The sequence below is a fragment of the Muntiacus reevesi genome, chromosome 3 (genome assembly GCF_963930625.1).
Source record: "Muntiacus reevesi chromosome 3, mMunRee1.1, whole genome shotgun sequence".
NCBI classification, from domain to species: domain Eukaryota; kingdom Metazoa; phylum Chordata; class Mammalia; order Artiodactyla; family Cervidae; genus Muntiacus; species Muntiacus reevesi.
Window position 1 is genome coordinate 66,466,596 of NC_089251.1, and position 14,329 is coordinate 66,480,924.

The following is a 14,329-nucleotide window of genomic DNA, read 5'->3' on the forward strand; positions in this document are numbered from 1 at the left end:
TCAGGGAGGGGGCTTCTCCAGGCAAGAATACTGGAGCGTATTGGCCAATACTGGTTGCCATACCCTTCTAGAGCACTGTATTTCCTGCTGCCCTAGCCGCCAACTCCCCTGAGAACCTGGTGCTGCCAGAACCCCTGCGACCCAAGCAGCTGCACCGCTTCCATACCTGGCCCTCACAGGGGCAAACCCAGGTCCTCCAGGGCAGCCTCAGGAGCAAACCCCAGTGGATGACCCACATGTAGAGGTGAAAATAAAGCCATAATTGAAACCTAGGGGCAGTGTGGCTAAGGAAAAAGACCCAAAACCTTCCACATGATCAACTAGGGAGACTGTGTCCATGGAATATATAAAAGGTCATTGAGAACTCCCACAAAAGAAAACACACTAGTTTTGATAGCTGTGGACATTGGAGGGAAGAACACATAGGAGTAGGACCAGATTAGAATCTGAGATGCCCCCACAGCAGATCCAGAGATCAGCGCAATGCTGGAGGGCATCCTAGGGAGGTGAGGTGGACTGTGACTCCCAGCGAGGGAAAGAACTCTGATAGCAGTGACTCAAAGTAAAACATTTATTATTATTATGTCTTGACTTGCTCTGTAGATTCTTTTGGATTTTTTTTTCTCCCCTCCCCCCCTCCTGTTGTATTTGTCGATTTTATTGGCACTATGACATCTAATTAAGCTTTTGAGCTTTCTTTTTTTTTCTCAGTCATATTTTTTACTGCTGTTATAAACCTCTGCCTCTACCTTGGGCCTTTGCAATTCTGTGGAGTTTTCCTTTTTATTTCTCTTTTTTTTAATTTTAATTTTTTAAACCCATTATTATTTTTTCTATATTTATTCCTTTGTTTGCTTTTCCTACTGTTCTTTTCCTCTTACAGTTAATCTTTAATGTATATAAATATTCTTTATCTACCTCTATTTAACTTTGCATATCTATTCTTTCTTTTCTTTCTTTCCTTTCCTCTCAACATATTTGTTAGTTTTGTCTTCATTGTTTTATTCCCCAATTTGCACTGTGCTCGTTTTGTTTTCCAGTTTGTGTTTTAGTTAGTTTTGTTCTGATAGATATAGTTTTTGGTTTCCTTTGTTTGCCAGGTCAATCTATTGTACTTTATTTTTGTTGGACTGTTTTGATTTTGCATATGTGTGTATATGTATATGTGTATATTCAGTCACACTTTTTATTGTTGTTATAAACCTCTGCCTCTACGTTGGGCTTTTGCAGTTCTGTGGAGTTTTCCTGTTTTTTTTTTTTTTTTTCCTTTTCTTCTTTCTTCTTCCATTTCTTTTTTCACTTTTCTATTTTTTATAATTTTAATTTTGTTAAACCTATTATATTTTTTCTACATTTATTCCTTTGTTTGCCTTTCCTACTGTTCTTTCCCCCTTGCAGTTAATCTTTAATGTATATAAATCTTCCTCTACTTCTATTTAAATTTGTATATCTATTCTTTCTTTCTTTTCCTCTCAACATTTTGTTAGCTTTATTTTCATTGCTTTATTCCCCACTTGGCACCTTGCTTTAGTTTTGTTTTCCAGATTATGCTTTAGTTAGTTTTGTTCTTAACTGGTAAATATAATTTTTTATTTACTTTGTTTGCTGGGTCAATCTACTGTACTGTATTTTGTTGGACTGTTTTCACTTTGCTCATGGGTGTATAATGTATATATTCCATTATTTTAATTATTATTTGCCTGATTCTGTAACTGCCATTTGTCTGGGTTCATCTTTGGTTTCTTATTTTTGGATACTTGTTTTAATCTCACTTAATGCCATAAGAAACCACTTGTGGAATCCTCGTTCCTGACCAGAGATCAAGCACTGAGCCTTTGGAATGGGAGCACTGACCCTAAGACCCTAGACTACCAGAGAACTAACTTTAGGGAGTATCAAAAAGTGAGAAATTACACAAAGGAAACCACTTGAACACAAGACCCTGCATCACCCAACCACCAGTAGCACCCTGTGCAGGACCCTCATTTAAAGAACAAACAAAACAAAATACAAACCCAGTCATCAGCAGACAGGATTACCACACCTCACTCAGCCTTGCCCATCAGAGGAAAAACAAACAAACAAACAAAAACTCAGCATGAATCTCACCCTATATGAAACTTACACAAATCACTGGACAAACCTTAGGAGGGCAGAAACCAAAAGGAGGAAAGAAGTCAACCTTGAAGCCTGGGAAAAGGAGACCTCAAACACAATAAGTTAAAAAAAAAAAATTAATGAAAGGGCAGAGAAATACTACACAAATGAAGGAACAAACTAGAAACACACAAGTCCAAGTAAATGAAGAGGAAATAGAAAAACTACCTGAAAAAGAATTCAGAATAATGATAGTAAAGATGATCAAAAACTTTGAAAACAAAAAGGAGAAAATGCAAGAATCAATTAACAAAGCCCTAGAAGAATTAAAGAATAAACATACAGAGACAAACAACACAATTACTGGAATTAAAAATACTCTAGAAGGAATCAGTAGCAAAATATCTGAAGCAGAAGAACAAATCAGTTAGCTAGAAAATAAAATGGTGAAAACAACTTCTGAAGAGCAGAATAAAGTGAAAAGAATGAAAAGAACTGAGGAGAGTCTCAGAGACCTCTGGGACAATATCAAACACACCAACATTTGAATAATAGGGGTCCCAAAAGAAGAAGAGAAAAAGAAAGAGTATGAGAAAATTTTTGAAGAGATTATAATTGAAACTTTCCCCAAAATGGAAAAGGAAATAGTCAATCAAGCCCAAGAGGCACAGAGTCCCATATAGAATAAACCCAAGGAGGAACACACTAAGACACATATTAATCAAACTAACAAAGAGTAAACACAAAGAAAGAATATTAAAAGCAGCAAGGGAGAAGCAACAAGTAACATACAAGGGAAACCCCATACACTTAACAACTGATCTTTCAGCAGAAACTCTGCAGGCCAGAAGGCAATGGCAGGATATATTTAAAGTACTGAAAGGGAAAAATCTGCAACCAAGATTATAGCACCCAGCAAGGATTTCATTCAAAATTGATGGAGAAATAAAAAGCTTTTCAGACAAGCAAAAGTTAAGAGAATTCAACCACAAAACCAGCTTTACAACAAATGTTAAAAGGGGCTTACATAGTCAAGAAATACAAGAGAAGAAAAAGATCTACAAAATCAACCCCAAACAATTAAGAAAATGGCACTAGGAACATATATATCAATAATTACTTTAAATGTAAATGGATTAAATACTCCAACCAAAAGATACATACTGGCTGAATGGATACAAAAACAAGACCCATATATATGCTATCTACAAGAAACCCACTTCAGACCAAAAGACACATATAGACTGAAAGTGAGAGGATGGAAAAATATATTCCATGCAAATGGCAAGCAAAAGAAAGTTGGAGTAGCAATCCTCATATCAGACAAAATAGACCTTAAAGAAGATTACAAGAGATAAGGAAGGACACTGCATAATGATCAAGGGATCAGTCCAAGAGGAAGACCTAACAATTGTAAATATCTATGCACCCAACATAGGAGTGCCTCAATACATAAGACAAGCACTAACAGACATAAAAGGAGAAATTTTCAGGAACACAATAATAGTAGGAGACCTCACTCACACCAATGGACAGATCATCAAAACAGAAAATTAATAAGGAAACACAAGTCTTAAATGATACATTAGATGAGATGGATCTCATTGATATCTTCAGGACATTCCATCCAAATGCAGAAAAATACACCTTCTTCTCAAGTGCACATGGAACATTCTCCAGGATAGACCAAATCTTGGGTCACAAATCAAACCTCAGTAAATTTAAGAAAATTGAAATTATATCATGCATCTTCTTCGACCACAATGCTATGAGACTAGGTATCAATTACAAGAAAAAAACTGTAAGAAACACAAACATATTAAACAACACATTTCTAAAGAACCAACAGGTTACTGAAGAAATCAAAAGGAAAATAAAAAAAAATTTCTAGAAACAAATGGCAATGAAAACACAACTCAAAACCTATGGGATGCAGCAAAAGCAGTTCTAAGAGGGAAGTTTATAGCAACACAATCCTACCTCAAGAAACAAGAAAAATATCGAATAGACAACCTAACTTTACACCTAAAACAACTGGAAAGAGAAGAACAAAAATCCCTCAAATTAGTAGAAGGAAAGAAATCATAAAATATTCTAGCAGAAATAAATGAAAAAGAAATAATAGTAAAGATTAATAAAACTAACAGCTGGTTCTTTGAGAGATGAGCAAAATTGAGAAGCCTTTAGCCAGACTCATCAAGAAAAAGAGAAGAATGAAATCAACAAAATTAGAAATGAAAAAGGAGAGGTTACAACAGACAATGGAGAAATACAAAGGATTATAAGAGACTATTGTAAACAACTATATCAATAAAATGGATAACCTGGAAGAAATGGACAGATTCTTAGAAAAATTCAATCTTCCAAGACTGAACCAGGAAGAAATAGAAATTATGAGTAACCCAATTACAAGCACTGAAATTGAAGACATGATCAAAAATCTCCCCAAAAAACAAAAATCCAGGACCAGATGGCTTCACAGGAGAATTCTATCAAACATTTAGAGAAGAGCTAATGCCTATCATTCTAAAACTCTTTCAAAAATTGCAGAGGAAGGAATACTTCAAACTCATTCTACAAGGCCACCATTACCCTGATACCAAAACCAGATGAAGACAACACAAAAAAAGAAAACTACAGGCCAATATCACTGATGAACATAGATGCAAAAATCCTCAACAAAATTTTAGCAAACAGAATTCAACAACACATCAAAAAGCTCATACCATGATCAAGTTGAGTTTATTCCAGGAATCCAAGGATTCTTCAATATATGCAAATTAATCAAAGTGATACACTATATTAACAAATTGAAAGATAGAAACCATATGATCAGCTCAAAAGATGCAAAAAAACTTTTGACAAAATTCAGCACCCATTTATGATTAAAACTCTTCAAAAAATGGGTATAGAAGGAATCTACCTCAACACAGTAAAGGCCATATATGATAAGTCTATGGCAAACATTCTCAATGGTGAAAAACTGAACCATAACCCCTAATATCAGGAACAAGACAAGGGTGTCCACTTTCACCATTATTATTCAATAATTCTGGAAGTCCTAGCTACAGCAACCAGAAGAAAATGAAATAAAAGGAATCCAGATTGGAAAAGAAAAAATAAAGCTCTCACTGTTTGCAGATAACATGTTACTATACATAGAAAACCCTAAAGATAGTATCAGAAAATTACTAGAGCTAATCACTGAATTTAGCAAAGTCGCAGGATACAAATGCAATACACAGAAATCACTTGCATTTCTATATACTAACAATGAAAAATCAGAAAGAGAAATTAAGGAATCAATCCCATTCACCATTGCAACAAAAAGAATTAAATATCTAGGAATAAACTTACCTAAGGAGACAAAAGAACTGTACAGAGAAAATTATAAGACATTAATGAAAGAAGTCAAAGAAGACATAAACAGATGGAGAGATATTCCATGTTCCTGGGTAGGAAGAATCAATATTGTAAAAATGACTATACTACCAAATGCAATCTAGAGATTCAATGCGATCCCTATCAAATTACCTATGGTTTTTTCCACAAAGTAGAGCAAAAAATTTCACATTTTATATGGAAACACAAAAGACCCCACACAGCCAAGCAGTCCTGAGAAAGAAGAATGGAGCTGGAGGAATCAACCTTCCTGTCTTCAGATTATACTACAAAGCTACAGTCATCAAGACAGTATGGTACTGGCACCAGGACAGAAATACAGACCAATGGAACAAGGTAGAAAGCCCAGAAATAAACCCATGCACCTATGGGTACCTTATTTTTGACAAAGGAGGCAAGAATATAAAATGGGGCAAAGACAGCCTCTTCAATAAATGGTGCTGGGAAAACTGGACAGCTACATGTAAAAGAATGAAATTAGAACACTTCCTAATACCATACACAAAGATAAATTCAAAATGGATTAAAGACCTAATGTAAGACCAGAAACTATAAAACTCTTAAGAGGAAAACAGGCAGAACACTCGACGGCATAAATCAAAGCAAGATCCTCTGTGACCCACCTCCTAGAGTAATAGAAATAAAAGCAAAAATAAACAAGTGAGACCTGATTAAATTTAGAAGCTTTTGCACAGCAAAGGAAACTATAAGCAAGGTGAAAAGACAGCCCTCAGAATGTGAGAAAACAATAGCAAATGAAACAACTGACAAAGGATTAATTTCCAAAATATACAAGCAGCTCCTACAACTCAGTGCCAGAAAAACAAACAACCCAATCAAATAGTGGGGAAAAGACTTAGACATTTCTCCAAAGAGGGCATACAAATGGTTAAGAAACACATGAAAAGATGCTCAACATCGCTCACTATTAGAGAAATGCAAATCAAATCTATACTGGTCAGAATGGCCATCATCGAAAAGTCTACAAACAATAAATGCTGGAGAGGGTGTGGAGGAAAGGGAACGCTCTTGCACTGTTGGTGGGAATGTAAATTGATACAGCCACTATGGAAGATGACATGGAGATTCCTTAAAAAACTAGGAATACTCTACTACAAAGCCACAGTCATCAAGACAGTATGGTACTGGCACAAAGACAGAAATATAGATCAATGGAACAGAATAGAAAGCCCAGAGATAAATCCACGAACCTATGGTCACCTCATCTTTGACAAAGGAGGCAAGGATATACAATGGAAAAAAGACAATCTCTTTAACAAGTGGTGCTGGGAAAACTGGTCAACCACTTGTAAAAGAATGAAACTAGAACACTTTCTAACACCATACACAAAAATAAACTCAAAATGGATTAAAGATCTAAATGTAAGACCAGAAACTATAAAACTCCTAGAGGAGAACATAGGCAAAACACTCTCCGACATAAATCACAGCAAGATCTTCTATGACCCACCTCCCAGAATATTGGAAATAAAAGCAAAAATAAACAAATGGGACCTAATGAAAATTAAAAGCTTTTGCACAACAAAGGAAACTATAAGTAAGGTGAAAAGACAGCCCTCAGATTGGGAGAAAATAATAACAAATGAGGAAACAGACAAAGGATTAATCTCAAAAATATACAAGCAACTCCTGAAGCTCAATTCCAGAAAAATAAACGACCCAATCAAAAAATGGGCCAAAGAACTAAACAGACATTTCTCCAAAGAAGACATACAGATGGCTAACAAACACATGAAAAGATGCTCAACATCACTCATCATCAGAGAAATGCAAATCAAAACCACAATGAGGTACCATTACACGCCAGTCAGGATGGCTGCTATCCAAAAGTCTACAAGCAATAAATGCTGGAGAGGGTGTGGAGAAAAGGGAACCCTCTTACACTGTTGGTGGGAATGCAAACTAGTACAGCCACTATGGAAAACAGTGTGGAGATTTCTTAAAAAACTGGAAATAGAACTGCCATATGACCCAGCAATACCACTTCTAGGCATACACACTGAGGAATCCAGATCTGAAAGAGACACGTGCACCCCAATGTTCATCGCAGCACTGTTTATAATAGCCAGGACATGGAAGCAACCCAGATGCCCATCAACAGATGAATGGATAAGGAAGCTGTGGTACATATACACCATGGAATATTACTCAGCCGTTAAAAAGAATTCATTTGAATCAGTTCTAATGAGATGGATGAAACTGGAGCCCATTATACAGAGTGAAGTAAGTCAGAAAGATAAAGAACATTACAGTATACTAACACATATATACGGAATTTAGATAGATGGTGGCGATAACCCTATATGCAAAACAGAAAAAGAGACACAGAAGTACAGAACAGACTTTTGAACTCTGGGGGAGAACGTGAGGGTGGGATGTTTTGAAAGAACAGCTTGTATACTATCTATGGTGAAACGGACCACCAGCCCAGGTGGGATACATGAGTCAGGTGCTCGGGCCTGGTGCACTGGGAGGACCCTGAGGAGTCGGGTGGGGAGGGAGGTGGGAGGGGGGATCGGGATGGGGAATACGTGTAACTATATGGCTGATTCATGCCAATGTATGACAAAACCCACTGAAATGTTGTAAAGTGATTGGCCTCCAACTAATAAAATAATATTAAAAAAAAAAAAAAAAAAAAAAAAAAAAAAACTAGGAATAAAACCAACATATGGCCCAGCAATCCCACTCCTAGGCATATACCCTGAGGAAACCAAAATCGAAAAAGACACATGTATCCTGTTGTTCACTGCAGCACTATTTACAGTAGCTAGAACATGGAAGCAACCTAGATGTCCATCAACAGATGAATGGATAATGAGGTTGTGGTACATATACACAATGGACTATTACCCAGCCATAAAAAGGAATGCATTTGAGTCAGTTCTCATGAGGTGGATGAACCTGGAACCTGTTATACAGAGTGAAGTAAGTCAGAAAGAGAAAAATAAATAATTGTATTCTAATGCATATATATGGAATCTAGAAAAATGGTACTGAAGAATTTATTTACAGGGCAGTAATGGAGAAACAGACACTATGGACATGGGGAAAGGGGAGGAGAGGGTGAGATGTATGGAAATAGTAACATGGAAACTTACATTACCATATGTAAAATAGATAGCCCACGGGAATTTGTTGTCTGGCTCAGGAAACTCAAACAGGGGCTCTGTATCAATCTAGAGGGGTGGGATGGGGCGGGAGATGGGAGGGAGGTTCAAAAGGAAGGTGATATCTGTATACCTACGGCTGATTCAAGTTGAGGTTTGACAGAAAACAACAAAACTCTGCAAAGCAATTCTCCAATAAAAAAATTTTTTAAAAAGAGTGTCCAATGAAGGTAAAACTATTAACAGTAGTTGATATATGATATTATATAAAAGTAGGCTTTCTTTGTGGCTCAGCAGTAAAGAATGCACCTGCCAATGCAGAATACACACGTTCTATCTCTGGGTTGGGAAGACCCCTTGGAGAAGGAAATGGCAACCAATGCCAGTATTCTTGCCTGGGAAATCCCATGGACAGAGAAGCCTGTCGAGCTACAGTTCATAGGGTCCCAAAGAGTTGGACATGACTTAGCGACTAAACAACAAAAGTTATATAAAAGTGTAATCTAAATTAAGTGATAATATAGAGCTCAAAACTCTCCAAGCCAGGCTTCAGCAATATCTGAACCATGAACTCCCAGATGTTCAAGCTGGTTTTAGAAAAGGCAGAGGAACCAGAGATCAAATTGCCAACATCTGCTGGATCACTGAAAACGCGAGAGTTCCAAAAAAACATCTATTTCTGCTTTATTGACTATGCCAAGGCTCTTGACTGTGTGGATTACAATAAACTGTGGAAAATTCTAAAGGAGATGGGAATACCAGACCACCTGACCTGCCTCTTGAGAAGCCTGTATGCAGGTCAGGAAGCAACAGTTAGACCTGTACATGGAACAACAGACTGGTTCCAAATAGGAAAAGGAGTACGTCAAGGCTGTATATCGTCACCCTGCTTATTTAACTTATATGCAAAGTACATCATGAGAAACGCTGGGTTGGAGAAAGCACAAGCTGGAATCAAGATTGCCAGGAGAAATATCAATAACCTCGGATATACATATGACACCACCCTTATGGCAGAAGGTGAAGAAGAACTAAAGAGCCTCCTGATGAAAGTGAAAGAGGAGAGTGAAAAAGTTGGCTTAAAGCTTAACATTCAGAAAACGAAGATCATGGCATCCGGTCCTATCACTTCATGGCAAATAGATGGGGAAACAGTGTCAACAGTGGCTGACTTTATTTTTTGGGGCTCCAAAATCACTGCAGATGGTGATTGCAGCCATGAAATGAAAAGACGCTTACTCCTTGGAAGGAAAGTTATGACCAACATAGATAGCATATTAAAAAGCAGAGACATTAATTTGTCAACAAAGATCCGTCTAGTCAAGACTATGGTTTTTCCAGTAGTCATGTATGGATGTGAGAGTTGGACTATAAAGAAAGCTGAGCACCGAAGAATTGATGCTTTTGAACTGTGGTGTTGGCGAAGACTCTGGAGAGTCCCTTGAACTGCAAGGAGATCCAACCAGTCCATCCTAAAGGAGATCAGTCCTGGGTGTTCTTTGGAAGGACTGATGTTGAAGCTGAAACTCCAATCCTTTGGCCACCTGATGCAAAGAGCTGACTCATTTGAAAAGACCCTGATGCTGGGAAAGATTGAGGACAGGAGGAGAAGGGGATGACAGAGGATGACATGGTTGGATGGCATCACTGACTCAATGGACATGGATTTGGGTAGACTCTGGGAGTTGGTGATGGACAAGGAGGCCTGGAGTGCTGTGATTCATGGGGTCGCAAAGAGTTGGACATGACCGAGCAACTGAACTGAACTGATAGAGCTCATACTCAGTTGGTAAAGAATCTGCCTGCAATGCAAGAGACACGGGTTCAATTCCTGGGTTGAGAAAAATCCCCTGGAGAAAGAAATGGCAACCCACTCCAGTATTTTTTCCTAGAGAATTCCATGGACAGAGAAGCCTAGCAGGCTACAGTCCATGGGGTTTCAAGAGTCAGTCACCACTTAGCAACTAAAGCACCACCACAGAACTGAAATAACTCAGTGTCACCTTATTGTAGAAGGTTTTGTGCCTATGATTATCTAGCATATATAAAGTCATAAAACAAATTTCACTATTAAAACCATTTTACTAATCTCTTACTATGCATATTAGATGATGTAAAGTTTATAAATGAATGAAATATTTCTGTGAAAATAAATGAAGATTACTAAAAGTACTACCCCCCAGGAGGAAGAAGAATATCTAGAGGAAAAGCAAGAGGGAGGCTTATTTTTCACTGAATATGCTATTGTTCCTTTAGAATTTTTTTACATCTAGCATGTATTATCTAATTAGATAAAAAAAATGTGACAGCCTCACACTGGTGAGAATGGCCATCATCAAAAAATCTACAAACAATAAACGCTGGAGACATGTGGAGAAAAGAGAACCCTGTTACAGTGTAAATTGGTACAACCATTATGGAGAACAGTATGGAAGTGTCTTTAAAAAATAAATACAGAACTACCATATGACTCAGCAATCCCACTCCTGGGCATATATCCAGAGAAGATCATAATTTGAAAAGATACGTGCACTCCACTGTTCATTGCAGCACTGTTTGCAGTAGGCAAGATATGGAAGCAACCTAAATGTTCATTGACAGATGAATGGATAAAGAAGATATCATACATATATACAATGGAATATTACTCAGCCATAAAAAGGGACATAATAGGGCTTCCCTGGTGGCTCAGTGGTAAAGAATCCGATTGCGAGTGCAGGAGACACGGGTTTGATCCTCAGTCTAGGAAGATCCCACATACTGTGGAGCAACTAAGCCCATGTACCACAACTACTGAGTCTGTGCTCTACAGCCCAGGAGCTGCAACTACTGGGCGCAGGTACTGCAGTTACTGAAGACTGCATGCCTAGAGCCTGAGCTCTGCAACAGGAGAAACCATCGCAATGAGAAGCCCGTCCACTGCAACCAGAGAGTAGCCCCCACTTGCCACAACTAGAGAAAAAGCCCACGCAGCAACGAAGACCCAGCACAACCAGAAATCAATCAATCAATAAATAAATAAGGAGCAAAATAATGCCATTTGCATTAACATGGATAGACCTAGAGATTGTCATACTAAGTGAAGTTAAAGACAAATAGGTGATACTGTTTATTTGTGGAATCTAAAATTTTAAAAAAAGATACAAAAGAATTTATTTACAAAACAGAAATAGAGTGGCAGATGTAGAAAACAAACTTATAGTTACCAGGGAGAAAAGGAAGGGGAGGGATAAACTGGGAGAGTAGGATTGACATACACAGTACTATACATAAGATAGACAACTAACAAGGATGGGTGGCATCCTACTCTGCTCAGTACTCTGTAATAACCTACGTGGGAAAAGAATCTTAAAAAGAATGAATTTATGTATCACTGATTCACTTTGCTGTACAGCAAAAACTAACACTGTAAATCAACAATACTGTAATAAAAATTACCTTTTAAAATGTGACTCAGTGATTCTCATCCTAAAGTATCATTGAGGATACAGGTAAAGATTTTGCCTCAAGAATGTACATTGTATGTAACAAGAAAATAGTTAAAGCAAGCTAAATGTCCAACAATTAGGAATGTAAGTACATGACTGTATTTCCATATAAAGGACTACTAGCTGTTAAAATTATTAAGATGAATTTTTATTAATAAAGATGTTTGTAATATGGTATTGTTTTTTAAAAGCAAGTTGCAAAACAAGATGTATAGTATGACCTCACTTTTGTGGGAAAATATACATGGAAAAATATCTGAAAGATGTAGAAAGTGGTAATGGTATCTCCTGAAATATGGGCAGTTTTTTTTCTTTTCTCTTTGCTTGTTTTCAAATTATTTTCAAAATTCTCCAATGGATATGTATCAATTTTAAATGAATAAAAAGAATGCAAATGTGTTTGAAAAATGCCTAAGAGAATAAAAACTTTTTTCCCTTTTCCTATGGGAAAGAACCAGAAAAGGCCACTGGCAACCCACTCTAGTACTCTTGCCTGGAAAATCCTGTGGATGGAGGGGCCTGGTAGGCTGCAGTCCATGAGGTCGTGAAGAGTCGGACACAACTGAGAGACTTCACTTTCACTTTTCACTTTCACTTTTCACTTTCATGCATTGGAGAAGGAAATGGCAACCCACTCCAGTGTTCTTGCCAGGGACGGTGGAGCCTGGTGGGCTGCCGTCTATGGGGTCACACAGAGTCGGACACGACTGAAGCGACTTAGCAGCAGCAGTGGCATGGGAGAGGACAATCTGAACATAGATCAAAATATAAATTGTGATCAAATTCAGTACAATGAATGCTGAAATTTTATTGGCAATGTCTCTTCTTGGGAAGTAATGACATCCAGAGTTAACTACTATGCAATATTTTACCAATGGTGTTGTTTCTCCAAAGGTGTGTTATAGGTAAAGATATGTGTTAGTCGCTCAGTCACGTTTGCCTCTTTGTGATCCCATGCACTGTAGCCCTACCAGGCTCCTCCGTTCATGGAATTCTCCAGGCAAGCATACTGGATTGGGTAACCATTGCCTTCTCTGGGGATTTTCCCCACCCAGGGGTCGAACCTGGGTCTCCTACATTGCAGGCAGATTCTTTACCATCTGAGTCACCAGGGAAGCACCCATGTTAATATCTCCAACATGGTAATAAGGAGTGATTTTTCCCTGTGTGTAAGTAAGTTTTATGGTATTGAAAAACTGTTAGACTAACATATTTATGATGTATTATTAACAAAGGAAAATGGTAGCCAAAGTACCCAAACTAACAATATGGAGACACCAGACATTTTGAGTAGGAGACTGTTTTTTCTTTAAACAGTAGTTGTTAGATGCCACAAAATAGGTGGCAATGCCTTAACCATATGGATGCTGTGAGGGCCAAGGGTCTCTTCCATTCTTGTCTAGGAGAGTGTGCTAACCTTCTCTCCGTTCATACAACACAAGTGGGAGATTCTTATAGATTAAAATAGATTAGTGAGGCTATGGCTAGATGGTGGAGGGTCTTGTACAGCTTGCTGAGGACATAGAATTTTTTCTGTAAAGATGAGAACTCAGTTGTATTTCTGAATGAAGAGTCAAGCTGCCTGTAGAGGATAGATTAGAGGGAGTAAATACTAAAAGCAGTATACCTAGATATTTATAATTTCTTTAAAGAAATTTCTCCTATGAAGGATAAAAAAGAGCAAACATGTAAGCTGTTTAAGTTTCAGCTTCAATTTTTTTCCCAGAAAAAGATGTATGAGATATAAATACAGAACCCATAGCAACTGCTATGTAAACTGCTATAATGAATATAGTTAGTACTATGCTTGATGTTGCATTTTACTTTGACTAAATATTAATAAGAAATTACATTAAATTGGAACTTACTTTGTCCTTATAAGGACTCTATTAGACAAACTAGGCAGAGCTTGGATGTTCATTATAAAACAGCACAGGCTGACATGCCAAATTCTCCTAAATGGAATTCACTTAATACACTAGATTCTATAAATCTGCTCAGTCATTTTCCAGAGCTTGGTATCCTTAGAAAGAGGGTTGTTATTGTTAAATCCCTACATGGCTGCTCCACACTCTGAGAGCCATCAGCCTCTCCTGGTGAGAACCTCAGGAAGCACTTGCCAAAATAAAGCACGAGAAGATGCCCCTATTCCTATCTTATTCCAAGACTTTTAGGGAAAATGTTTTTACATTGGTTTTCTTTCCTGATCTA

The 14,329-nt window shown here is 37.5% G+C and overlaps 1 protein-coding gene and 1 non-coding gene across 2 annotated transcripts in view; both read right to left on the reverse strand.

The window, feature by feature from the left end:
• The window catches only part of ACYP2 (acylphosphatase 2), a 173,544-nt gene that overhangs the window by 24,138 nt on the left and 135,077 nt on the right, over nucleotides 1-14,329 (reverse strand). The gene's annotated exons all lie outside the window — the stretch shown is intronic.
• Nucleotides 13,430-13,557, reverse strand: LOC136165878 (U6atac minor spliceosomal RNA). The gene has a single exon (XR_010662842.1). It is a non-coding gene; the product is annotated as a U6atac minor spliceosomal RNA (small nuclear RNA).